The sequence below is a fragment of the Saccopteryx bilineata genome, chromosome 10, assembly GCF_036850765.1.
Source record: "Saccopteryx bilineata isolate mSacBil1 chromosome 10, mSacBil1_pri_phased_curated, whole genome shotgun sequence".
Classification (NCBI taxonomy): Eukaryota; Metazoa; Chordata; class Mammalia; order Chiroptera; family Emballonuridae; genus Saccopteryx; species Saccopteryx bilineata.
In genome coordinates, this window is record NC_089499.1 from 16377902 (window position 1) to 16405000 (window position 27099).

Genomic DNA, 27099 nt, shown 5'->3' on the forward strand with positions numbered 1-27099 from the left:
CACTCGATTGATAAATACGACATTTACAGTACGCCTGTTTCTTGATTTTTTCTTTGACGCTACTTTAGATATCCACTTTCCAAGAAAAAGAGGTCATCGTTTTTTATAGAAGTGGGGGGTTTCCATTTCAGCTTTCTCTAAAGGTTTAACAACAGCAGACAACCAGAAACATTTTTTGAGTACTTACTATATGTAAGTGACTGTCCTAGACCCTTTCCCGATGACTATTTTTGTAGTTTTTAATCCATTAGTCCCCATAAAAATTGGACCAAATATTTCTCTAATCTATTTTATATTATCATTGTAACCAAATTATTTCCCCCCTTCCTCTGTCTTCTTTTGTCTGTATGCCATATAGTAAATATTATAATGTTTACCAACCCTGGCAAATAACAAGTGCCAGTATTAATTTCATAAAATATGCATGCTGAGTTTTTAATAGCAAGCCCTTAGAGTTCACAGACTCTTGTGGATTACAAATTATCTTTCAGTTACATGGACATTGTGCTATACCAATAATTCTCTGCACCTAAAGGATGCCACACAGCACCCTCTTTGAGCAAGAACTGGTGGACACATCAGGAAGACTACAGTGGGCCTGTACTCAGAAGGGCTGCATTTAAGACCTAGCATTGGCATTTACTGGCAGTATGACCTTGAGCAAGTTCACGGTGAGTCTTGTTTTCACTCGAAGATGAGTGTAGTATCTATCTTAATCACTGAAACTGATTGTACTAAGGAAGTATAACGTATTTAAATGTGTGCTGACATGGACTGTTTATCTTCTCTTGAGATTCCACAGGAATCATAAATCACAGTATCTGCCAGTCTCCCTGTCCCCTGGCCTCCAAGGTGGGTAGTTGGACCAGGTTTGGCCAATCAGGCTGTGTCCCAGTTTCTTTGTTGTTTTCTCAGAGATGTGTTCAGGATGAAGAAACTCACCGAGGTTTTTTTTTTTAAACCCCCAAACTACCTATGAGTCTAAAATGTCCTACTTATGCTTTGTCCAGCATGGTAACCACTAGACAAATGTGGCTATTAAGCAATTGGAATGTGACATGAACTAGCGCAACAGAGAAATGGAATTTTAAATTAAATTTAAATAGCCACATAAGGCTAGAGGCTCCCACATTGGAGAGCGCAGGTCTACAGTTTTCTACTCACTATATATTTTTTAATTCACTATTTTAAAAGTATTATTGGGTCATTCTTGCCTTCTAGAAATATTTTTTAAAGCTGTCTATGTCTTTTTAAAATGGTATTTAAAATACATATTCTTTGGAGCCTTTAAATAACTGTGAAAACACCTTTGCCAGGCAGTATGTTTTAACTTCCTTAATATAGTCTATAGACATTTATCTGGTTATATTTATACTTTCTTTTTCTATCTGGAGTCATTTGTTGGTCACTGATGTTTTCTGAAAAAAATCATCTATTTTTCACAGATTTTCAAATTTATTTAAATGTGTGACTGTGAAGAGTTCTCGCCACTGCTTCCGTTCGTCCCCTTCCGTCTAGGACAATTTCTGCATTCTCAGTTCTATTCTGTAAGCTGCTTTATCTTTCCTTTGATTCATTTACTGTCTTGTTTTACTGCTTCATTTTCCTAAAAATCAACTGTAGCTTACCTTATTGAAGCTATGATCAGCTTGTCTATAAATAAATCAAAAGTCATTTTTATATTTAGTCATTTCTTCCAGATTCTCTTCCTTTCTTCTTTCATTTCAAACAAATTGAATTTACTACTTTACATGTTTCCATTCTTTCCTTTTTAGTTACATAAATGTTTGAGGTAAAAAAAAAATTAGACTGAATTTAGTTTTACTCTGTGGGTTTGGATAAATATTACAATATTATATAAAAAATAAATTGTTGGGGGAAGGGAGAGAGAAGAACAGACTGAGCCTAGAAGAGTATTACGACAGTGAAAATACTCTGCGTGACGTTATAATGATGGCTATATGCCATTACACATTTGTCCAAACCCAAAGAATGTCCAACACCAAGAGTGAACCCTAAGGTAAGCTCTGGACTTCAGGTGATAATGACGTGTCACTCACTGTAGGTTCATTCATTCTTGATAAAAATAAATAAATAAACAAACAAACAAATTAATAAATAAATAAACTGTACCATTCTGGCCAGTGATTTGATAAAGGGGGAACACACGCATATGTGAGGGGCCTGGGATAGGATATGACAATTCTGTACTTTCCTGTCAGCTTTATTATTAACCTAAAACTGCTCTGAAACTTGAACTTAAAAGCTAATAATTATAAAACTTCAGTCCTTTAAATCAAGAGTTCTTCTTTCAGAGTGAGATTTATAAACTGCACGAAATTACTTTAGTTCATTTGCTACCACCTTTTCTATTCATTTTCAAAAGAGATTGTAATATATAGCTGACGGTTTGGGGAATTTGCTGTGATGTTTTTGTGGCTTAATATACAGCCATTTTAAAATTAGTTTAAGCAGGCTTTAAAAACGTATGTCTTTTTTCAAAAAATTATTAAGCAAAGCCTCTAGAGTCTCATCTGTTTTAATAATTTTCATCTAATATGGACTGAAAGAATTATTGTACTTTTAGCTCTCCTTTAATTTTATCCAGTTTGGATCTATTTATTTGATGCCAAGTTATCTGGTATATAAAACATTCCTGACATATATTTTTGAAATTGCATATATTATAATTATAAGCTACACCACATTTGTCTCACATACTGCTTTTGGCCTTTAATTAAATCCTCATATGATGTTAATGTCAGAGCCCCTGTCTAATATTTGTTTGCATTTCCCTTGTGTGTTTTTGCCAATACCCATTATTTTCAATAATCACGTGTCACTTTCTTTCGTCTGTATCTGTTTTATAAAACAAGAATAACAAAAAAAGAATATTTTACCATTTACTTTGCCAATTTTCCCAGTTTACTTAAAAATTGAAAAAAGAACTAGTTGCTTTTATTTACTTTGTATCTATCTATTGTCATATTTGTTATATTTGCGATATTGTTCATTCTTTCCTTTTGTTTTCTCTTTTTTCATTTGCAATTTTAGTGTAATTTTAGTTTATTACTATTTATCTTTAAATTTTAATAACAGACTCGAATCTGTTTTATTTTTAGCTTATCAACTTTTTAATATAATATTAGACTATAAAATGTAAAGAAATCAGCACATTTAAATTTATCTAACATGCTATTTTTTTCTATCCATGTATTGGTGGTCTGTATTCTTTCACACACATACTTTTTTATTGTTATGTAGCTTTTCATTAAATATTTATTATAGTTACATACCTGACCTATTGTAAGCATTCAATAAATACTTATCAAATTAATTATTTAACTTCCAATATAGAGAGCTTACAGTGTAGAGTAAATAAGCAATAGTCAAATAAACAATACCAACATAACTGCTGTGTAAGGTATTTTGAAAGATGAGTACATAATCTCTGAATACATACAAGAAAATGACCATTTGATGCAGGACACTTTTTCCTAGGGAAGTAAGGTTTTTAAATATAATAAAAAATAAATAGCCATTTACCCTGTGAAAAAGAGTAGGGACACTCATTATAGACAGTCGGAGAAGCATGTGGAAGCCTAGAGTTTTCTATGGGAGAGAAGCATTTTAACTTTCCCCCTTAGATTGCTTCCTTATTCTTCTTCTCATCTTACTTGAGACTATCTGTGAAAACTTTGGGAAATTTTTTACTTGTTTTGCCTCAGACCATTGTCTTTGGTGAGGAGAGAGTAAGAAAAATCTTCTCAAACACAGCTTCTATTCTCATTAGTTTAGTTTATGTCTGTCAAAACAGGGAGAGGGAAGTATTATAAGCCTGTATTATTATCAAGACGTATATGACATAGTAACAGTAGTAGTGGAAACACAGGGAAAGGGTGGTTAATTTCCATCAGTGAATAATTAGGGGCATTCCTATATACCATATGGCAAAGAATTCTAGTTGTCTGTCAATATCCCTTCTTGCCTACTGGATGAAACCAGTTGTTCTGAATGCTAATGTGTCCAGCTTCATTTGTTTCCAAATAAAGGCCACATAGTACATGTTTCAGGTTTTAATGAAATATAATTGATGTAGATTTTATTGGTTAAGTTGTACAGCATAATAATTTGATATATGTATATGTTGATATAGCATGTTTTGGGCTATTGAGACTTAAGTGGTAGCTTTTAGGTAAAGCTTCTGGGAATTAATCCTCTTTAAAGAGGGTGAAGGAGGGGTAGACTCTGTCCCTTTTTGTTGCCTCCTTTATTTTCTTCTTTCTTTTGCCTGGAAGATGTACCTGATGGCTGGAACTGCATCTAACATGTTGTGATCCAGTTGAGTTGCACTTGCATGCTGTGAAACTGAAATGTGTCCGTGACAAACTTATGATAAAATATGGTTGAAAACCCAAGGATATGGCATTACCATTTTTGTTTGTTTATAAAATTGCACATGGATGGATGGAGAGATAGAATGATCCAACAGTTGATAGATTTGGGAGGCAATCAACCACTTTTTTTTTTATACCAGCTTTAGTGATAGTTTTACTTTCAGCTGTTTGTTCCATTGTTTTTGGTTAGAGTGAATAATCCTTGTAATCAGATAAGAAGTTTTGTCAAGGGCAGTTGAGGAATATCTATGACTATCAGATCTGTAAACCCTCCTCTAGATTCACCTACTTCTTGTTGTTGACAATGACAATGAATCAGGGTCACAGACCGATATTATATGTGAGTCACTTACGGTTTTGGGCAGCAGTTGGTAGCAGTTGCTTCTCTCTTTCACCAAAGGTCTTATTTGTTAATTAATTTTACCTTGCTTAGCAATACAACCAACAGCAATACTATGGCTGTGATATGTAAATATAGCTATTAGAAATAAGGTGATCATACATACCAGCTTGCTTGGGATATTACTGAGCATTCACTTGTCCAAGAGTAATTATCAGTAGTCCCCATTTCACTCTCAAACATGTCTATTCTGGACAATGAATTATTTGTTCATCCTCATTATAGTACATTCAAATGTTCAATTAGAACTCAGCTGGAAATACTGATGTAACTCCAAGTACTTGAATTCAAATTTGTCTTTCCATGAAAATTACACAGTATGCTCAGGACAAATATGGAGAAATAAAGTTCTGTGGAGATTTCCACATATCAGAAAGGGAGTCTTCTTCCTTTTAAATACACTTAATAATTTTGAATACTCAAAAGCTATTATCCATAGCTGTCTTACTAAAAACAATGAAAAATCCAGGAATATCCCCAAACTCTGTCTTATGTAGACATGAATATATTATCAACCTTTGGCCAATAAAAAGTAAGAGAGGGTTGTCTGGGACTCTTTTTTCTTTTCTGATAATACTGTAGAAGAGAGAATCATGTGGTGATTCGCTTTCACCATCCTAGTTTGCATTCTGTTTCTAGCCTTTGAATGTGGTCCTAATGCCTTAGAGTTGTGGAATCATCTCTCAAGTATAAAAGCATGTAGGTACACAGAATAAAATAACCCTATATCCTGAGGATAGTAGAGTAGAAGCCAAGCAAGGAGTTCCTTAAAGATATTCAGTAGCTACTTTTCCAAATGTGAAACTCTAATTCCAGACTGTATCTTATGTAAATTAATTAAAAATTTTCTTGTGATTGTTATTTTCATTTGGGCACACTGTTACTTGTCATAAGAATAAAGTAACCAAAAGACCTTCATGGGAATGAATCAACTAGAATGTATCAGGGGATCCAGCATATCATTCGATTTTAAATAAATTCCAGCAACTCCACTTAAAAGAAATAGGTAGAAACCCAAAAGAATTATTATTCACTCTACATCTTGTTTAATGACTTGCACTCTAGGATAAAACTCTCTCTTTTTGCCTTTCTATTTCTTGTCTCCTTAATGGAGCTCTAAACTACTAAATTATACAGAACACAGGTACACTGACATCTGTGCTATGTACTATCAAGTTTAGAAATAGATAGAGTAGAAAGAGAAATTTTACTGGCCAGGCTGAGACCCATAAGTAATCAGTGGAGAGTGAAGCGAAGAATACCTAGCTAAAGAAACAAATGTATTATAATTAGGCCAATTATATTAGATGTAGTTCATCAGCTAGTAGTGATAAAGGCTGTTAATGAGCTTTGTCACTGGCAGCATTACTTTCTCAGCTTAATCCTTTTTAGGGTTATTAGCTTTAATGCTACCTGCACCAAGATAAGTTAATTCATACTGAAATTAGACGGAAAAATAACTAATTGTTGCATTTGAGCAATCACTTATAAAGTTTCTTTCTTGCTGACAAAACTTACTGAAGGCTGTACAAAAATTCTAAGGTTGTTTGAGCAGGTGGAAAAGTTTCAGGAAAAGAGGAACACCATTATTCTCAGGGAAGTCACTCAAGTTGTAATTAATATCATTTAATGAAATGGCCGATAGGTATTTTATACACGAAGTGTCAGCACACTGTGTTCTGTCTGCCATCAAGAAAATTCTTCAGAAAGGTCAACCTTTGAAGAAGAGTCACTAAACATAACAACTACTCAATACCCAGACATATGGCACCAAAAAATCAGTACAAATTTAATAGAATCTTGAATTATGGCTTCTATCAGCCTTGCTCAACCAAGTTCTTCATCTGAGCTTCAGAAGACTAAAAATAATCAGAGGGAGAATTTTTTAAGCTTTCTTAAGGATGGCACAGACTAGTGCCAGTCTAGCATCACAAAATTTTATTCATTTAACATAATAAATCATTTAGGGTATAAAAGGATAGTCCTCCCAAGAACCATAGTTGGAAAAGTTTGCTAAAGATTAGAAGTATTCTTAGAAATACACTTGTCTGACCCTTTACCTATGCATGTATTTATTCATCTGTCACTATTTATAAAACCTCTATCTATTTGTGTATAGATTCAACTGTACCTAGGTTAAGTAGTACTGTGTTTAATATATGTAGCAATAGATGACTTTAAAATCATTCTCATTTCACCGAGGAAAGTTATGAATATTTCACCACTAATATGACAGCCATTGTTGTGTACATGTATGTGTGAGTATGTGGGTACACTATTTTCTACAACAGACTAAGAAATTTTTTATCAAATATTAAAACATTAATATTTTCTTTCATGAAGGTTGATATTTATCAATGATTTTCAGCATATATTGAAATACTCATGTGCATTTTATTCACTTACTTTTTTTGAGATACATTTCAGATATATTTGGCATATTGAAAGTATACTATTTGATAAGTTGTAACACATACATACACACATACACTCTTGAAACCATTATCACAATCACAATGATGATCATTTACCTATCTCTCTTGAAAGTTTCATTGTAGCTCTTTGTCATTACTCCTTCTGACCATAGTGAAGACATAGTGGATGATTTTTAACACACACCACTCAGTAACACATAAAAGGCAAAAAATTAAGTCATGTACTAGATATGAGCAACATAAATAAATGTCACTGATGAATTGCCACACCTCAAAACAGTAGAATACATATTTTTCAAGCACACATAAAACACTTATAATAATTGTTAAGATCTACACCACAAGAGAAATTTCAACAAATTTCAAATGACTGATATACTGAGATTTCCCCTTATGAAAATAAAACCAAATTAAAAACTGATAATAAAACAACATGAAAAAATAGAAATAATTTGAAATTAAAACTAGATCAAATGATGAATGGATAAAATATTAAATACTGATAAAAATTAGGTAATATTTTAAACAATAAATTCAGTGAAAGGAAAGTGCTATATATGCAAAAAGTTAGAAAATAGTTAATGATGCATTTATATATTATAAAAGGAAGAAGGTTAAAAATCAATTATACAGAAGACAGAACTAGAATAGCAAATTAAACTCAAACAGAAAGAAAATAATATAGAATTCAATATTAATAAAATATAGAACAACACTAGAAAACATCACTAAACCCAAATGATTATACTCCAAAAGGCTACCAGAAGTCATAAACTCTTGGCAAGACAGATTTTTTTTTTTTTTTAAAAAGGACTGATGGCTGAACGTAAAATAGAGGTAGAGGCACAAATATTAATTCTACTAACATTAAAAAAATAAAAAAAATATTATGAAGAATGGCAATGCATTTAAAAATTGACCAAAAAATAAATAAACTCTAAGAACTAGTATAAGAAGAAATTAAATGTCCACTTATTCTACAACTATTTAATGGAGTCTACATTTGAGTCACTCCAACACAGAAATCTCCATGTTTACATACCTTCAGTAGTAACTTCTACCAAACAGGCGTCCGAGGTCCTCCTACGTGGGGAACAGCAGAATCCCAATTCTCAAAACCTAACAATGATATTAAAAAATATATAGATCAACTTCACCCATGGACATACATACAAAATAACATGGCCATCTTACAGATACAAAAAAAGTATTTGATATAATTTATTAGCAATCTATATAAAAAAAAAACTCTTAGGAAACCAGAATTAAAATAGTACTTCCTTAATTTTATATAGATTATCTGTAAACAACTAACAGAAACATTCTTTTGAATGGTCTATTCACCACTGGACTGCAAATCTGTGTTAGTACAAAGATGCAAGTGGAATAATTATAAAAACATATGCTTTGGAAACAAAGAAAGAAGACTGCCATAATTTCAAATAGCTTCTTTAAATAGAAAATAAAAAATCTTTAGGTATAGTGTTATAGTTAATAAGTTAATTTAGAAATTTGATATACATACAATGTCAATATACAAATATTAACATATTTTCATATTGTAATAATGATCATGAAATAAGTTTTAAAAGACATAAGTGGACATAGCGTATCAATCATCAAGTACTACAAAGTAACTCTAACAGAATGTGAGATCTCTACACCTACACATACATACATACACCATTTTGGGAGAAATTAAAGATTTAAATTAAAAAAGAGTAATCTATATTCACAAAACACAAGATTGTAAAGATAATGATTAGACTCAAATTGATTCATAATGCAAACCTATATTTGTTATCTATTTGAAATGCTGTAAAAAAAAATCCAAAATATAGTGACATACAATGTCCTGTAGACAATGGCTTGTATCATATACAATGTCCCGTGTAGCTCCTTACTCTGCTTGTTAGCCTATGAGTCTACCCACTCTTTTTTTTTATTTTTTTTATTTTTCTGAAGCTGGAAATGGGAAGAGACAGTCAGACAGACTCCCGCATGCGCCCGACCGGGATCCACCCGGCACGCCCACCAGGGGCGACGCTCTGCCCACCAGGGGGCGATGCTCTGCCCCTCCGGGGCGTCGCTCTGCCGTGACCAGAGCAACTCTAGCGCCTGGGGCAGAGGCCAAGGAGCCATCCCTAGTGCCCGGGCCATCTTTGCTCCAATGGAGCCTTGGCTGCGGGAGGGGAAGAGAGAGACAGAGAGGAAGGAGGGGAGGGGGGGGGAAAAGCAGATGGGCGCCTCTCCTATGTGCCCTGGCCGGGAATCGAACCCGGGTCCCCCGCACGCCAGGCCAATGCTCTACCGCTGAGCCAACCAGCCAGGGCCTACCCACTCTTTTTTTTTTTTTTTCCCCTGAAGCTGGAAACTGGGAGGCAGACAGACTCCCGCATTCGCCCAACTGGGATCCACCCGGCACGCCCACAAGGGGGCGATGTTCTGCCCATCCAGGGCGTCACTCTGTTGCGACCAGAGCCACTCTAGCGCCTGGGGCAGAGGCCAAGGAGCCATCCCCAGCGCCCGGACCATCTTTTGCTCCAATGGAGCCTCTGCTGTGGGAGGGGAAGAGAGAGACAGAGAGGAAGGAGAGGGGGAGAGGTGGAGAAGCAGATGGGCGCCTCTCCAGTGTGCCCTAGCCGGGAATCGAACCCGGGACTCCTGCACGCCAGGCCGACGCTCTACCACTGAGCCAACCCGCCAGGGCCTCTACCCACTCTTGACCAGGGGTCCCCAAACTTTTTACACAGGGAGCCAGTTCACTGTCCCTCAGACTGTTGGAGGGCCGGACTATTAAAAAACTATGAACAAATCCCTATGCACACTGCCCATATCTTATTTTAAAGTAAAGAAACAAAACGGGAACAAATACAATATTTAAAATAAAGAACAAGTAAATTTAAATCAACAAACTGACCAGTATTTCAGTGCGAACTGTGGGCCTGCTTTTGGCTAATGAGATGGTCAATGTCCGGTTCCATATTTGTCACTGCTAGCCGTAACAAGTGATATGACGCACTTCCAGAGCCGTGACGCATGCGTCCCACGTCACCGAAGTAGTACTGTACGTGAGTGACGCTGCGCTTTGCGGCACCACCATATACACAGTACTCCTCTCACTGACCACTAATGAAAGAGGTGCGGCGGGGGCTGGATAAATGGCCTCAGGGGGCCGCACATGGCCGCGGGCTGTAGTTTGGGAACCCCTGCTCTTGACGTTAGTTATACTCTGTCATGCGTCTACAAACAATTAGGCAGCTTTGCTTCCAGGGGATGGCTATCTGTTGGCTCACATGCCTTGTCTCTGTTCTGACTTCTGCCTGATACATCAGCCTGGCAATAGTTTCGTGGCTAGAACAGGTTTGAGAGACAGGGTGGAAGCGTGCACAGCCTGTTAAGCCTAGGTTGGGACTGGCACAGAGTCACTTCTGCTACATATTATTGGCCAGGTAAGTAACAAGGCCACCCCAGATTTATAGGAAACAAAAACTATTTCATGATGAGATGAACTGAAAATATCACGTTATAGAGAGTGGATTTAGGGAGATCAATAACTAGGGCCTTTAAAGAAGTCAATCTACCACAAAATCTACTCAAAAATCCCAGCAACTCTGTTTTTAGGTAAATTGACAATTAATTGTGGTAGTTAGAGAAGTACTATATACATATGTAAAAATTCACTGAGCTATATAGTTACTGACACATGCATTTCAGTATAAGAAAATAATACCTCAACCCATTCACAAACAAAAATGAAGTATGAAAAGCTATAACAGTACTGAAAATAAACTAAGTTGGAATATTTAATTATACTATATATTAAGATTCTTAATAATTACGGAAATGTGATGTTCGGTGAACAATAAAGAAAGCAACAAATGAGACAGAATAAAGTTTGGTAACAATATATTAACTCTTTTTAATTAATTAATTAATTTATTGTGTTTACATAGATTCTAGTGTTTCCCAAATGCATCCCCCCTCCCCCCCCCTATTCCCCTCAACATCTCCTTTACCTCGCTCCCAACAGCTCCCTCCTTCCCTCCTCTCAGGTTTAATTCCATTCCTCAGTTCACATTGTTCCTTGGATTCCTCAAATGAGTGAGGTCATATGATATTTTTCTTTCTCTGCCTGGCTTATTTCACTCAACATAATAGTTTCCAGGTCCATCCATGTTGTTGCAAAAGGTAATATTTCCTTCTTTTTCATGGCCCCATAGTATTCCATAGTATATATGTACCACAGCTTTTTAATCCACTCGTCCACTTACAGACACTTGGGCTGTTTCCAGATCTTCGCTATTGTGAACAATGCTGCCATAAACATGGGAGTGTATTTCTTTTTTTGAGTCAGTGATATGATGTCCTTAGGATATATTTCTATAAGTGGGATGGCTGGGTCAAAACGCAGTTCCATTTTTAATTTTTTGAAGAATCTCCATACTGTATTAACTCTTGATTTATGCTGCAGTTGGCAAGTAGAACAGTAAGAAAAGACATTCTTTTCACCAAATTGTGTCAAATTATAATTCTAAATTTCTGTTTATCAATTAACTCAGTAAACAAGCTTTATACGAGAAGTTTTTTACAACACATATAAACATTAAAAGAACCATTCGGTGTATATTTTTTTAAAAACCTGTAAATTGCCTGACCAGGCAGTAGCTCAGTGGATAGAGTGTTGGACTGGAATGCGGAGGACCCAGGTTCGAGACCCGAGGTTGTCAGCTTGAACGCGGGCTCATCTGGTTTGAGAAAAAAGCTCACCAGCTTGGACCCAAGGTCGCTGGCTTGAGCAAAGGGTCACTCCATCTGCTGAAGGCCCATGGTCAAGGCACATATGAGAAAGCAATCAATGAACAACTAAGGTGTCGCAATGAAAAACTGATAATTGATGCTTCTCATCTCTCTCTGTTCGTGTCTGTCTGTCCCTATCTATCCCTCTCTCTGACTCTCTCTCTGTCTCTGTAAAAAAAAAACAAAAAAACAAAAACCTGTAAATCAACAAAAAAGATATAAGAAACAATGAAAAACTGGGCAAGACAAATAAAGACAATATTCAAATGGCCAATAAATCTATGAAAATGTGCTCAACATCATGAGCCTTCATGGAAATGCAAGAATTATAGGTAAGAGATAGAAGTTCATTGGCAGGACAATACTTTTACAGCAACAACTAGAAAATTTATAAATATCATTATTTAAAGGTATAATAGAACTATTGGAACAATGAACATTAGAAATTAAAATTATGGAGGGGAGAGAACGTCTCTGATTGAAGTTAAAAATCTACAACTTTTACAATTTTTTTGTGGGGGTTGATTTTCTGTTTCTGAATGCAAGTCGAGGGTCCAGCTCAGGCAGATAAGAAATGTGCAAATGGTTTAACAGTGATTTATGCTAACAAAACAAATTGGATTTGAGGGAACAAAAACTGTGGTCATTTTTCATTTTTTTCCCCCAGGATTTCTGGGTGCTGTGACTACTTGGGAAGCTAGAGAGTTAAGTTAAAACCTTGTGTTTTGTTTGTTTGTTTTGACAGAGACAGAGAGAGTCAGAGAAAGGGACAGACAGACAGGAAGGGAGAGAAATGAGAAGCATCAATCCTTTATTGCAGCTCCTTAGTTGTTCATTGATTGCTTTCTCCTATGTACCTTGACTGGGGGGTTATGACAGAGTGATTGATCCCTTGCTTAAGCCAGCAACCTTGGGCTCAAGCCAGTGACTTTGGGCTTCAAGCCAGCAACCTTTGGGCTCAAGCCAGTGAGTGACCCATGGAGTAATATCTATAATCCCACGCTCAAGCCAGTGACCCAGCACTCAACCCTGATGAGCCTGCACTCAAGCTGGAGATCTCAGGTTTCTAACATGGGCCCTCAGGTCCCAGTCTGATGCTCTATCCACTGGGTCACCATCTGGTCAGGCTTGAAACCGTGTGTTTCTTGGAAGAAAAGACCAACAGGGCAGAAGTCCTGCATAAAATACAATTTCTGTATTCTCTCAAGACTCTTCTATATATTAAAGCTACATGGATTAGGAGACTGGATCCCAAACTGAAAGTTTCAGTGATAGGACCACTGTCTCCTACAGTTCCCCGTCTCCTGCTCCCCATGGCTGAAGCAACTGAGAATGATCAGACTCTATATACCCTTGGCTCATCTGAGGCTAAGCAAAAAATGAAATAAGAATAAAAGAAAATAAAAAGTAAACACTGACTCTTTTAAACTGTAACTCAACCCTGACTCAGATTAATTTTAAATTGGGTGAAGATTATTACCTTTTCCCATTCTTTTCCTAACGAAAGTAAAGAGGGCTTTCACTAATTGAATACAGGAATCTACAGCCTCAATGGCTTTTCTATTACAATACACATAGGCCACTTGAAAATACAATTATGATGTTAAAGAAAACAAATAGATAACAGGGATAAGTTTCAATCTAGAATTGAGACCTATGTTAATACATCAAATGGGAATTCCCAAAAAAAAAAAATGCTATATCTAAGCCAGGAAAAACATGTTTAAAAAATATTTTGGCCACAGTAGAAGTCATGCGTAGGAAGACTGAAGAAAGCTCAGCAGAAAAATGTGTAAAAGGAAATAGAGTTAAAAGAATGCAAAGGTAGATCAGAGCTCAAACATTTAGGCAAGTCAAAAGTTCTAATAAAGTTCTTAAATAATGTTAGTATCAACTGACTTTCTCCCTTACTTATTGTTATGAACCATTGGCATTTAACATTTGTCTCAACACATTGCTGTTGTAAACGTTTACTTAGATTTATTTATATATTTACTATTTTCTTTGCTTAACAATTTTTTTTATCTGAGATGCGCATTTTTGGATAATTCATCAATCAGAGTCTTTAATTAGCAATTATGTTCAGTCATTTTAAATGTCATATGTTTACCCCCAATCTAAGGTTAAATATATATCCAATTGATAATTGTTTTCTTCTCATATTTTGATATTGTTAAACTGATTTTTGCCTTCTTTTGTTTTTTGAGAAATTAGGTCTCAGTTTATTTATTATTGGTCTTAAAAATCTATATTTTTCTTCTGACTACTTATAATTTCTGTTGCTTTTGTCTTTTAAACTTAAATTATGATGATATATTGGTAAGGTATAATTACTGTTTTAATTTAGTGGATATATATATATTTAATTTTTATTTTAGAGCTCTTTTTGGTCACCTTGAATCTGATGATTTTTCAAAAAAAATAAATTTTGGACAATCCTCAGTCATTTTTTTTTCAAATATTAACTCTTTCTATTTTATGTTCTCCTTAGATCTCCATTTGTCTCTATTTTAGACTCCTCATTCCATAGTGTCACTTAGCATTTTTTATATATACTTTTTACATCTTTTTATATCTGTAACTTGCTGCATTTTATCAAATATATCTTTGCTACTTCTGTTTTACTTGGTTTCTTATGCTATTAATGGTCTATTAATTTTCAGATTACTTTTATATTATGTATACAAAAATAATATATAAAACTATATATATAATTGTTAGAAGATTGATTCTTATTAAATATATCTATTAGTTTGATAGTTATGTATTCCTTCTTTATGCATATAAGGAAATCTTTAAATAGTCATACTAATATGTTTCAATAAATATTTTTATAAAGTCAAGATCTGCTGTCTTAATGTATCTTATCTGTTTAGCTTTGTGTCCTTTATCATAATCTTATCCATAGTGGCTTTCTTTTATGTTGGACTTTTAAAATGTATTCTTTTTGGTTGTTGCTATTTTGAAGTTCACACTTTTTGAAACAACATCTATAAAACATCTTTGACTCCTGGGATTAAATTACATTTCATCAGAGAGTATTTTTATTCCTCTACTTTTAACTTGGAGGCATTTAAACAATGTGGAATAAACTTAAGCTAAATTTTTGTCTTTGAGAGGGTTTTAACCACATAGATATATAAATTTGCCTGTAACTTCTACAAGATCAAGCTCTTTGAAAAGCAATTGTCAAAGTAATTGAGTGTGTGTATACATGTATATATGCAAAAATATATACACAATTTATACATGTATCTTTTTCTTACTTTACCCTCCATTCAAAGTCAAGGATGAGACATAGAGCTATCTATTTTGTCTCTTTTCCTCTGCATTATTTTTCTTTGAGTTTACTGTTGGTGTTGGCTTTCATAAATGGAAACGTAATACTGGGTTCTCGCATCACACCCCCCTGCATTGCAGTCTCATGCTTTCTCTCCAGTCTAACACAAAAGCACAGACTTAAATATTTAGCTTTAAGCCATCAGAGATCATCAGATGCTTCAGGAAATATGCCATAATTAATTTTAAGCATTGCTCTAAATGTGCTTTTAATTGTCAAATTCTAGCCTCTAAATATTGTCTTATTTTACACTAGATCTTATATTTTACCTAGGGCATTTTAGGTACTTTGTAAAGAGGGTTTTTCTGGTCATCTAAGCCACCAACCACTGGAACTTAAAATCAAGTTTTGTTCCTTTAAAAGTCAGAGATGTCAAAACCAGAGTCGAACATATAATTTGAAAATACAGAAAGAAAAACTACCCCACAACAACATCTATTTCTGAGTTCCACACTCTCCCTGCACACATGCAAAAACTATAGTTCAAATGAGTGCTTAATTACACACTGGTGAAGATGCTAGAGAACTTGGCAGACACTCTACTTTTAGAAGCTCTCCCCATAGATTTACATATCACATTTTACATAATGAAGACTTCGTTTCCACCTCTTGCTAAAGCAAAGTATAATAATGATAATAATAAGCTCTTAAAAGAAGGGTGGGGATATATCAGGAAGGTTTAGTGAGCTGAGATAAGAAACAAGTTAAGGGTATTGCAAGTCAAAGGGTGGTAGAGTATATACTTCAGAAAGAAATACCATACTTAAGATTTTGTAGCCCAATTTGGATCATGAATATATTATTGTTTTTGTTTTGTTATTTTTTTGTTTTGTTTTGTTTTGGCTTATTTTTTTTTTCTTTTTTGAAAACCCAGATTGTTGGGCAGATAAAATATATTATGCTCACTTTGTTAAAGATGGCGCTGCCCATGTGGAAGCCCATTGCCCAGGTGATTGCTTGGGATGGGCGTGATCATGTTAATATGTGTTGGGGGAGGGCTTTCGCACCAAAAGGTTTTAAAAGGAAGAGAGATCACGTTGTTCTAGAGAAGAGTGATTATGTTCTAGGAGGAGCCCGTGCTGTAGGAGAGCAGAAAAAGGCCAAGCAGAAAAAGGCCACGTGGAGGAGGCCAGGAGAAGCAGCCAAGATGGCAGAGTGCTGAAGGAGAAGTCAGTTTGTGTAGAGTTTGTGCAGAGAGAAGAAGATGGGGAACAGAGGTGAATGAGACTGGTGAGGTTAGAAACCTTTGATTCTAGGAAACTTGGATAAGCAGTGGCTTTGGGAGCCCTGAATGGACAGGGAAGTGTTTTCTCACTGTGTGTATTTCTTGCCCACTGGGTACAAGCTAGGATTAAAGCTAATGACCCACCAGTTCTTGGCTCCATTGTTTTATTACCATCTGTCCGAATCCTATGCAAACCTGCATGGGCCAGGCAGCTGTGATGGTGGCCATGTGGCTACTGGCTTTACATAGATTCTTTGTATTGTTGGGGGAAAGGCACAAAATTTAAATACAAGACAGAACTAAATGGCCTTTCTGCTGGATTGGTCCCCGGTGGAGTTTCATGTATGGCTGTGCTCAAATGCTCCGTCTCCAAATTAAGATATAATTTTAGACCACTGTAGAGAAGTTGTATGAGCATGTGAGCAATGTTTCTCATTTTTCCTATTGTTTGAAATGAAATCACCAGAAAAGCAGAGCTTTGTGCTTCCAAGCCTAGTTTCTGTTTGGTCTCTGTTTCTGAAAATGCTGACTTGCTTAAGCAAGCCTAATTAGTCAGTTCATCAGCATATGCTAATCTGATTAATTCTGCCTGCATGTATGCACCAAGATGCTTCCTTTACAAAATTATCTCCTATGGAGGATATAGGCAACTTGGAAAATATACTTCCTTTGCATAGATTTGTAGACGAAGTGACTATGTTATCTGAGTCTAGCCTCTATGAAGACTGATGGGTCTGTCTGGGTAAAATGCCCCATTATCCCGCTGGAGAGATAATATAAAGAATCCCTATAACTTCAGTGATAGGGAGGAGTTTCCCCTGAGATCAGCCTAGAGGATGACAGTCATATGAATTAAGGTACCTTGGACCCTCCAGACAAACCTAACCCCCAATTAAACAGCATTGAGTCACTCATGTTGTAATACAGAGAGCAGAAGAAGAACTGCTCGTCTGAGTCCTGCCCACGTTCCTAACCCACACAGTTAGGTAACCTAATAACACTGTTATTCGAAGCTGATTGTTTTTAAAAAGCAATAAATAAATGGAATGCTTGTTAAGCAGAACTCCTCAGCTTTGCCAATAGTTGGGAAATATATAGGTTATTTCTGGATGTGGAACTTCCCTCGGCAACTCCATGGCTCAGGAGTGAACTAGAAATGGGACATTTGGACAAAACCAAATCCTGAGATGAGCAGATTGCAAGTAAAAAAGCAGATGCTACCTTGTGTAGGATGATGATGAATCACATGTGTGTTCGGTTTTCCAAGCCAAGGGTCGTCGCTGGGGAAATAACCTGGCGGAATCAGGAACCCCATTATGAAATCCATCCCCAGTGGGTGTAAATAGGGCTGGATGGTGTATGTTTTTTGGCAAAAGCAATGTAACAATGTCCTCCTAAGGTAACCACACTCCTAATCATGTTACTAATTAGAAATCTGGACTCATCGAGTTTCATTTGAGAAATCATTAATCTTTAAATTACAACACTCTGTATAATAATATAAGTTGATATTAGGAGTTCTCAGTTATCAGCCCTGGGTAAGAGATAAGAGTGCTTGTAAAATTAGTAGTAGATCAGAAAACATTGCGCCTCTTTATTAAGCGACTGTTGCTCAACTCAAAACCCACCCACCCTCTAGTTATCTCTAATGCCAGGGCAGGGAGTGTGCAATTGCATTGCTCATTTTAAACTGGCTTCCTGCTCGTACCAGCAAGGGCAGTAGGCAGAAGAAGCAGAGATTAGCTCCTTCTTGGTTGGTTTATGGTTCCTGTAAGCAGCACACGAGCAATAGCTCTTCAAGCTGGCAGCAGCAGTAAAGTTCAAGTAGCAGTTGGATCCAATGTTTAGCTTTTATCAGCTCTCTAACATCCATCTGGCTAGAGATACCAGCACAGGTCAGAGCTGTCTGTTCTCCTCCCTCTCCTTCCCTCTACCTCCTCCTTTCTGCTATGTGTGTGGGCCTAGGCACACACATGTGCACAAAATAGCGGCCTTTGCACACCACACACACAGAGATGCATGTACACAAAATAGCCCAATCATTAAAGCCCTAAGATTCTGCATTGTTTGTTTCAGCAGACAGCTTGACCTATTGTTATTAATACAGACATGAATAGCAGTACCAGAATGCCATTGCACAAATATTTTCTCAATATGCAGCGCTGGCCCAATGATTGACTGGAGGAGGATGAGATAACACACAGGACAATCTGAATAGCGCCTTAGCTGTGTCATTCAAATGCAAGATATTTGATAAACATCTTACCTGCAGTCATTTGTAAGACCTAACTAATGATTACTGAGCTGGGGAAAAGAGGTGGAAAAAGATCATTTTAATATGTGTTGGTTGTCATTGAATCTGTTAAGCAACTAAGAAATAAGACATTGTTTAAGCAGAAATATATATAAGGATAAAGAGAGACCACCTAGGTAGGGCCTGTGGTATTGGAAAAATGGACAAATTCTAGCACCTGTCAGTTTTTCCAATGTTAAATATCAGGAGATAGAACTAAGCATTTTTTTTTTTTTCTGACAGAGACATAATGCAAATTCCTAGTCAGATAAAGTGATTAGATTTGGAGTCTTTCCTATGCAGACCTCATTTACTCCAGGTAGTTGTTTAAGTCAACTAGGAAACAAGGAAATAATGACTATCTGAGAACAGTTTCAAAAAGAACGTTTTATATGTGGTTATCCATCTGTGAACCTGACTAGAAAGTAAATGAATCATAAAACTAATACAGTTTTGAAGAAATTAAGTTGCCAAAGAATTCTAGCCTCATCTAAAAGTTCTGTTATTTTTTGGTAAGTCTGAAAATAGTCCGGAGTAGGAAGTGGGCTACAAAATGTGCCCGGGTCCCGGAGAGGACGTGGATGCCATAGCTGTTTCTGATCCACATTCCTGAAGATAATACATGTGGGGAAACCCCTGGGAAGCTTTTCACCTTTTCTACAAAAGCTTGTGGTTTTGGATTCTTAAGAAGAGTTTGGAAATGTTAACTAGTTTAAACTGATTATGTTGTTTAAATCTAGTATATATATATCTCTATATCTATATATCTAATCTAGTATATATATATATAATTTATATATATTTCTATATATAATCTAATATATGTACACATATATATATAGCTGTTCTACCCATGACTGAAAAAGAAAACTAAAAATCAGATTATATTATATATTAGATTATATATATACACACACATATATATATATATATAGCTGTTCTACTCATGACTGAAAAAGAAAACTAATCAGTAAGTTTAATTTTGGATTTTTTGGTTTGTCCTTTTGAACTAATAGTTTTTTGCTGTATATATGTTAAAGCTCTCTTATCAGGTATGGTTATGTTTAATATTAGTGTATCTTCCTGGTGCACTGCCATTTACAAGATGTGCAACGTTTAGGGCGATGAAATGACCATGATTTGCCCTAAAAATCTAAAGAAAGTCAGTGTAGCTGGGACAGAGTAAGTGCTACAGAGATACAAGGTCCTGGCTGAATGTTTGTGAGACTTATGATCAATGACAAATTATATACTTTCATTTCCACAGTGTTTGCATAGAAGCCAGTGATATTGATTAAAGGTTGCTCACTATTCTTTTGTGTTAATGATTTATGTTGGTTGCAGTGCAAGCATAAATGATTTTTTTTTACATCAATGGTGAGAGAATTAAAAACTTCTGATTAAAATGAAAAAAAAAAAGAGAGAGAGAGAGAGAGCAAGATTTATGTCCCCTTTGGACGCAAGGTTGAAATATTGCTCCTTACTCATCTCTACCTTGATCAGGTTGTTTCAGGTGGTGGAGTTAAGCCAGACCTTCACTTTTCCTTTCCCCTCACTCCAGAGACATAAACAAATACAAAAAAACAAAAAACAAACCCCAGAAAACACAGAGACTACCAGCAATCAAGCAATAGAAAGAGCTGATGTCCTGAAGAGGAGCAAAAAATAAGTTTCAGAAATAAATTCAATTCCCTTGTATATTTTTTTAAGGAGAAAAATATTGGGTGTAGGTGCATAGTGGCTCAGCAGTTTGTTGAGAAGAAGAAAATATGTTAATAAAACACTGAAAATTCTTATTAGGGAACCACGACTCTATGGGCCTGCTTTGGTGGGATATGTACAAACATTGAAAAGACACAGAGAGGATGAACAGATGAACACGGCTCCTCTGTGAGGATGACATATAAATTCATGAAGTATTCCATAGTCTTAAAATGGGCGAAGGACTTGCATAGACATCCCTCCAAAGATGATATGCAGCTGGCCAGCAAGCATATGAAAAAATGCTCAACATTATTAACCATTAGGGAAATGCAAATCAAAACTACACTGAAATATCACTGTAAAGTCGGTGGATAGAGGGATGGTCACGTAGGAACTCAGACCCGCCCACTTTGGCTAGGGCCACCCACAATCAAGCCCGCCAAAGGAAGCTTCCCAGGAACCATTTGGAAAGAAGCGATCATCTGCCAGCCAGTGAAATTTCACCACGTCATAGTGGCTCCACTTCCCTAGAGGGATCCTTTAAATATCTCCCACGCGGTTTAATCCGTGCAACTTCTCTGGCCTCCATTTTTCTTCGGGGCCAGGGAACCTTGCCGGGCGGGGTGTGCACTCTGTACTCAATAAAGCCGTTTACTTATTCCATACTTTGCGGCTCCAGCCCTCTTCCTTCCTTCTCGGTGGGGAAAAATACCTTACAATCACCTCATATCTATTAGGCTAGCTACTATAAAAAAAAAAGTATGCTGACAGCCAGGAGATAACAAGTGTTGGTGAGGATGCAAAGAAATTGCAACTCTTGTGTATTGTTGGTGAGAATAAAAAAATGGCGCAAGTACTATGGAAAAAGGTATAGGATTTCCTCAAAAAATTAAAAGGAGCACACCGTCTTTGGGCAGATCGTGGTGGATGTTTTCAGAATGACCAAACTGCAGCCTGTGTGCTCTGCACCCTCTCCAGTGAAAGCCTGAACCAGCTGTGTGAATACAAACTCAGCCCCCAGCCCCCTGGAGAGCTCTCTCCCTCTGTCTCATAACCATGTCCACCAACGAGAATGCTAATTCATCAGCTGCCTACCTTCATACATTCAAGAACAAGGGGAAAGCTAGTATAGCAATGAGGTGTCACCGAATAGAAGTTAATGCGGAACTGAGGAAAGCAAGCGAAGAAGGATGACCAGATGCTGAAAAGGAGAAATGTAAGCTCATTTCCTGACGATGCTACTTCTCCATGGCAGGAAACCTGCAACAACCAGAGCACTGTAAATTGGTCTGCTGAGGGCCCTGTCAGAGACATAAATAGCAACAGTTCGGAAAGCAGGCTCCAAGCTACTCAGGCTGTGAGGAAACTGTTTTCTAGGGAAAAACAGCCACCCATAAATAACATAATCTGGGCTGATTTGATCCCAAAATTTGTGTCCTTCTTGGGCAGAACTGATTATAGTCCCCTTCAGTGTGAATCAGCTTGGGTCATCACTAACATTACTTCTGGGACATCAGGACACACCATGGCTGTGGTAGATGGAGGTGTTATCCCAGCATTCACTTCTCTGTTGGCATCCCCCCTTGCTCACGTCACTGAACAAGCCGGATGGGCTCTAGGAAACATCGTGGGTGATGGCTCAGTCGTCTGAGACTTCGTGGGTATCAAGTATGGTGCAGTTGACCCACTGTCGGCTCTTCTTGCAGTTTCTGGTATGTCTGTCATCTTTAGCATGTGGCTACTTATGTAATCTTACCTGGACACTTTCAGACCTCTGTCACAACAAGAATTCTGCACCCCCATTAAAAACTGTTGAGCAGATTCTTTCTACTATAGTTTGTCTTCTGCATCACAATGATTCAGAAGTATTAACAGAGAGCTTCTCAGCCAATTCCTACATGACTGATGGTCCAAATGAATGAATTAAAATGACTGTGAGGCCCTGGCCATTTGGCTCAGTTGTAGAGTATCGGCCCAGTGTGTGGATGTCCCAGGGTCTATTCCTGGTCAGGGCACACAGGAGAAGCGACCATCTGCTTCGCCACCCCTACGCTTCTTGCTTCTCGCCTCTCTCTCTCTCTCTCTTTGTCTCTCTCTCTCTCTCTTTCTCTCCCTCTCTCACTCTCACTCTCTCCTTCTCCCCTACTGCAGCTATGCACGATTAGAGTGAGTTGGCTTCAGGCACTGAGGATGGCTCCATGGCCTCCACCTTAAGCGCTAAAAAAAAAAAAAAAAAAAAAAATGGCTCCAGTTGCAAAGAAGCAAGAGCCCCAGATGGGCAGAACATTGTCCCCTAGTGGGCTTGCTGGGTGGATCCCATTTGGCATGCATGCAGGAGTCTGTCTCTGCCTCCCCTTGTCCCACTGAATAATTAAAAAATAATAAAGTGGTTGTGAAAACAGGAGTTGTGCCCCAACATGTGAAGCTCTTAGGAGCTAGTGAATTACTGATTGTGACTCCTGCACTAAGAGTCATACAAAGTACTGTCACTAGTACAGAAGAACAGACTCAGGCTGTAATAGATGCGGGAGCGCTTGCTGTCTCTGCCATTCTGCTAATAACCTGAAAAACTAGTGTTCAGATGGAAGCTACATGGACAATGTCCAACCTCACAGCTGGCTGCCAGAACCAGATACAGCAAGTTGTGAATCATGGATTAGTCCCATTCCTCATTGTTTTCTCTCTGAGGCAGACTGTAAGACAAAAAGAAGCTGTATAGCTGTGACCAATTATGCGAGTTGTGGAACAGTCGAACAGATTGTATGCCTCGTTCATTGTGGCACAATAGAACCAGAGTTATTCTGGCTACTCTGGATGCCATTTTAAATATCTTTCCTGCTGCTGAGAAACTAGGAGAAACTGAGAAACTTAGTGTAAAGATTGAACAATGTGGAGGTTTGGACAAAATTGGAGCTCTACAAAACCATGAAATTGAGTCTGTGCACAAAGCTTCATTAAACTTGATTGAGAAGTGCATCTCTGTGGAGGAAGAGGAAGATCATAGAGTTGTGCCAGAAACTACCACTGATGGCTATGAGTGCCAAGTTCAGGATGGTGCTCCTGGGACCTTTAACTTTTAGGTTGTACAGCTGAGACACCAAAACTTGTTTGTTCTGTACTATGTCTGGTGTAAGTTTGTCTTACTCTTTCTCTACTAAGAACTCTTTTTAAAAGTGGTTTGTTATTGTAGCACTTTTTACAACAAAACTAGAGTTGAACAGTTACAAACTGTATATACCATTGGTAGTCAACCTGGTCCCTAATGCCTACTAGTGGACATTCCAGCTTTCATGGTGGGTGGTAGCGGAGCAACAAAGTATAAATAAATAGATAGATTTAACTATAGTAAGTTGTTTTATAAAGATTTATTCTACCAAACTTAGCAAAATTCTGACATAAAATACTTGGTAAGTAATTATTATTATATGCTTTAACTTGCTGTAAGTTTGCTTTATAAAGTAAACTTCCCTACTTTATAAATCGCCATTACTGTGGAACTGGTGGGCGGTTAGAAAATTTTACTACTAACAGAGATACAAAAGTGGGCGGTAGGTATACAAAGGTTGACTACTCCTGGTATATACCATATGAAGCTTCTCTCAATGGTCTTTGTATTTCTACGTAGAATGTCATACCTTGCAGTGTCCTATAAATAAATTCCACCATTTTTGTTGCTTCAAACAAAATTAAATATGTAACTACCATACGACTCATCAATTCCACTTCTATATCTAAAAGAATTGAATACAGTATATAAAAAAAATATTCACCCATGTTCAGAGCAGCACTATTCACAATAATAGCAAAGAAGTTGAGAAAACCCAAGTGTTCATCAATAGGTGCATGAATAAACAAAATATAGTGTATACATACAATGGAATTTTAGGCATTCTTAACAAAGAAGAAATTCTGTTACATGCTACAATATAAATGAATCTTGAGGACATTATACTAAGTAAAACAATCCAATCATAAAAAGATATATCCTGTATGATCCCACTTGTATAAAGGTAATTAGAGTAGTCAAATTCACAAGTAAAATGGTGTTTGCTAGGGGCTTTGGGTAGTGGAAAAACAAGTTTTGTTTTTTTTTAATTACAGTTGACATACTATATTAGATTAGATTCAGGTGTATAACACAGTGATAAATATTTATATACATTAGGAAGTGATTACCCTGATAAATCTAGTACTTATCTGACACCATACATAGTTATTACAATATTATTGACTATGTTTCTTATGCTTTACTTTGTGTAATAGGTACAGGGTGTTGGTTTTAAAGAGAGAAACTAGTTTTGGGAATGGATGGTAATAATGGTTGCATAATAATGTTAATATACTTAACATTACTGAAGTATCAACTTAGAAATGGTTAAGATGGTAAATTTTATGTTATGCCTTTGTTACCACAATAAAGAAAAAGCATCAATAACTTGTAAAGAAGAGGGGACATGATGTCAACAGATCAGAACAGAGCGTGAGACATTGTAAGTCAGGTGGTAGAGTTAGGTGTTCTTGACTTGTTAGGACCACATGAAAATGTCATGCAGATTTAAAGAATTGATTGCTCCTCAGCTAGATGAAGAGATCAAGAGCGTAGAAAATCTTGGCCTTTGAAAACTGTTCAGATTGAAAGGAATAATTTATAAAATGGTTTCCCTTACTTTTAAGAAAGAGAAAATTGCTAACTTCTCCTACACAGATTCTTACCTTTCCCTTTTCAAAAGTGCCAAGAACCAGCAGTTTGAAATTAGTAAAAGGTGGCCAAACAGCAGTTTATGATTGACTCTGTTTTATGGTTTAAATGTAAGTTCATTTACATTCTTATTTGATACAAGAGTATCAGTATCACTTTAAAGATAAACAAACTGAGGCCTGACCTGTGGTGACACAATGGCTAGAGTGTCAACTAGCTTGAGCACGGGGTTGCCAGCTTGAGTGTGGGATCATCAAAATGATACCACGGTCCCTGACTTCAGCAAGGGGTCATTGGCCCGGCTGGAGTTTCCTGTCAAAGCACGTATGAGAAACAATCAATGAACAACTAAAGTGCCTCAATTCTGAGTGGATGCTTCTCATCTCTCTCAAGAAATTGAAGAAGTTATCAGTGGTTGAAATTACCAGTTGGAGAAGGTAGATAAATGCCTCTTCCTCTCAGGGTCTTGATTGCTTGGTATTCCAACACTATGATTCTTTTCTATACTTTTTATTAGAATCAATCTTCTTCATAAATCTACATGTGCTTTGGAAATGCAGACAATGAAAGATATCAATTGAGGAGAAGCAGCTATTTATGAATACATTTAAACCATACCCTTTCCACATGGTTCACACCGAGTTCATTCTGTTCTGCTTTCCTCAGCACTGGCTGTAGTCAAAGACTTCGTCAATGGCAATGCAGCAGTAGACAAAGTCTGCCTTGGATACAAGACCTGGATTCATTACCTGCTTCTGCCACAGGCCAAGTACATCAGCCTGGGCAAGATGCAATCAGTGCAATAAGCTTCCTCATCTGTAGAACGATTCCATGTAGCTCACCGAGTACAGTTCCAATAGTTAAATGGAATATCATGTGTACAAGCACTCTGAACAGTAAAATGCTATCCAAATGTAGGCTGTAATTGTCATCTAAGTCCCCATAAAGCTGGCCAGAGTACACAATAAACACATTTTAAAATATTCTAAGGCCCCAGAAGGGTAGCTCTGTGGGTGAGAGTGTCGTCCCAATACACCAGGGTTGTGGGTTTGATCCCTCATTGGGGCATTTATAGGAATGAACCAACGGATGAATAAATAAGTGAAACAACAAATCGATATATCTTTCCACCCCCATTCCTCTCTCTCTAAAATCAACAGAATAAATTTTAAAAAAAAATCAAATATGAAGAAAAGGTCTTTTCAATGCATGGTAGACTAAAATAAAACATTCAGAGATTAAACTATGAGGATATTTCTTTACTAATTTATTTTGAGAATAGTAGGGGGATAAGAGAACTTTTCTTACCCAGAATATTTATTGTCTTAAGTCTTAAATTCTTATCATGAAAATATTTCTTTCCTTCTTTTATACACAATAATTATAGCTTAGAAGCTTAGAATCATAGAATTCCATAGTCAACTCCATAAATATTTTATTTATCTTTAACTACTAAATAATGAAAACCTTAATTTCAAGAGATTCAGTAATACTTAACCTGGAAGAACAGGGGACGAATCTGGACTTTATTATTCCTGAAGTGTTTATAATCTTATTTTTTTTATATATCTATTAAAGGGTAAAAGAGTTTGTTCCCGTCTTAGTTTGGGCTCTCCGCAAGCAGTGCCTGAGAGAGAGATTTGGTGGCAGCGAGTGTTTTGGGAGGGAATTGCAGCAAGCAGAGTGAAGAAGAAAGGATAACGAAACAGGAAGGGAAGAAGGCAATGAAAGGAGACAATGAGCGGTGCATCCGCGAGTTAGTTTTTATAGTGAACCATTAAAGCGCCACCCCCCTGGGGATTGCCC

General features: G+C 36.8%; 1 non-coding gene and 1 pseudogene across 1 annotated transcript; both read left to right on the forward strand.

Moving 5' to 3' along the window:
- Window positions 1–20709: 20709 nt before the first annotated feature.
- On the forward strand, window positions 20710–20821 carry LOC136314821 (U6 spliceosomal RNA). The gene has a single exon (XR_010727401.1). It is a non-coding gene; the product is annotated as a U6 spliceosomal RNA (small nuclear RNA).
- An 829-nt stretch (window positions 20822–21650) lies between these two features.
- LOC136314479 (importin subunit alpha-1-like) lies at window positions 21651–23674 on the forward strand (annotated as a pseudogene).
- The last annotated feature ends 3425 nt before the right edge of the window (window positions 23675–27099 follow it).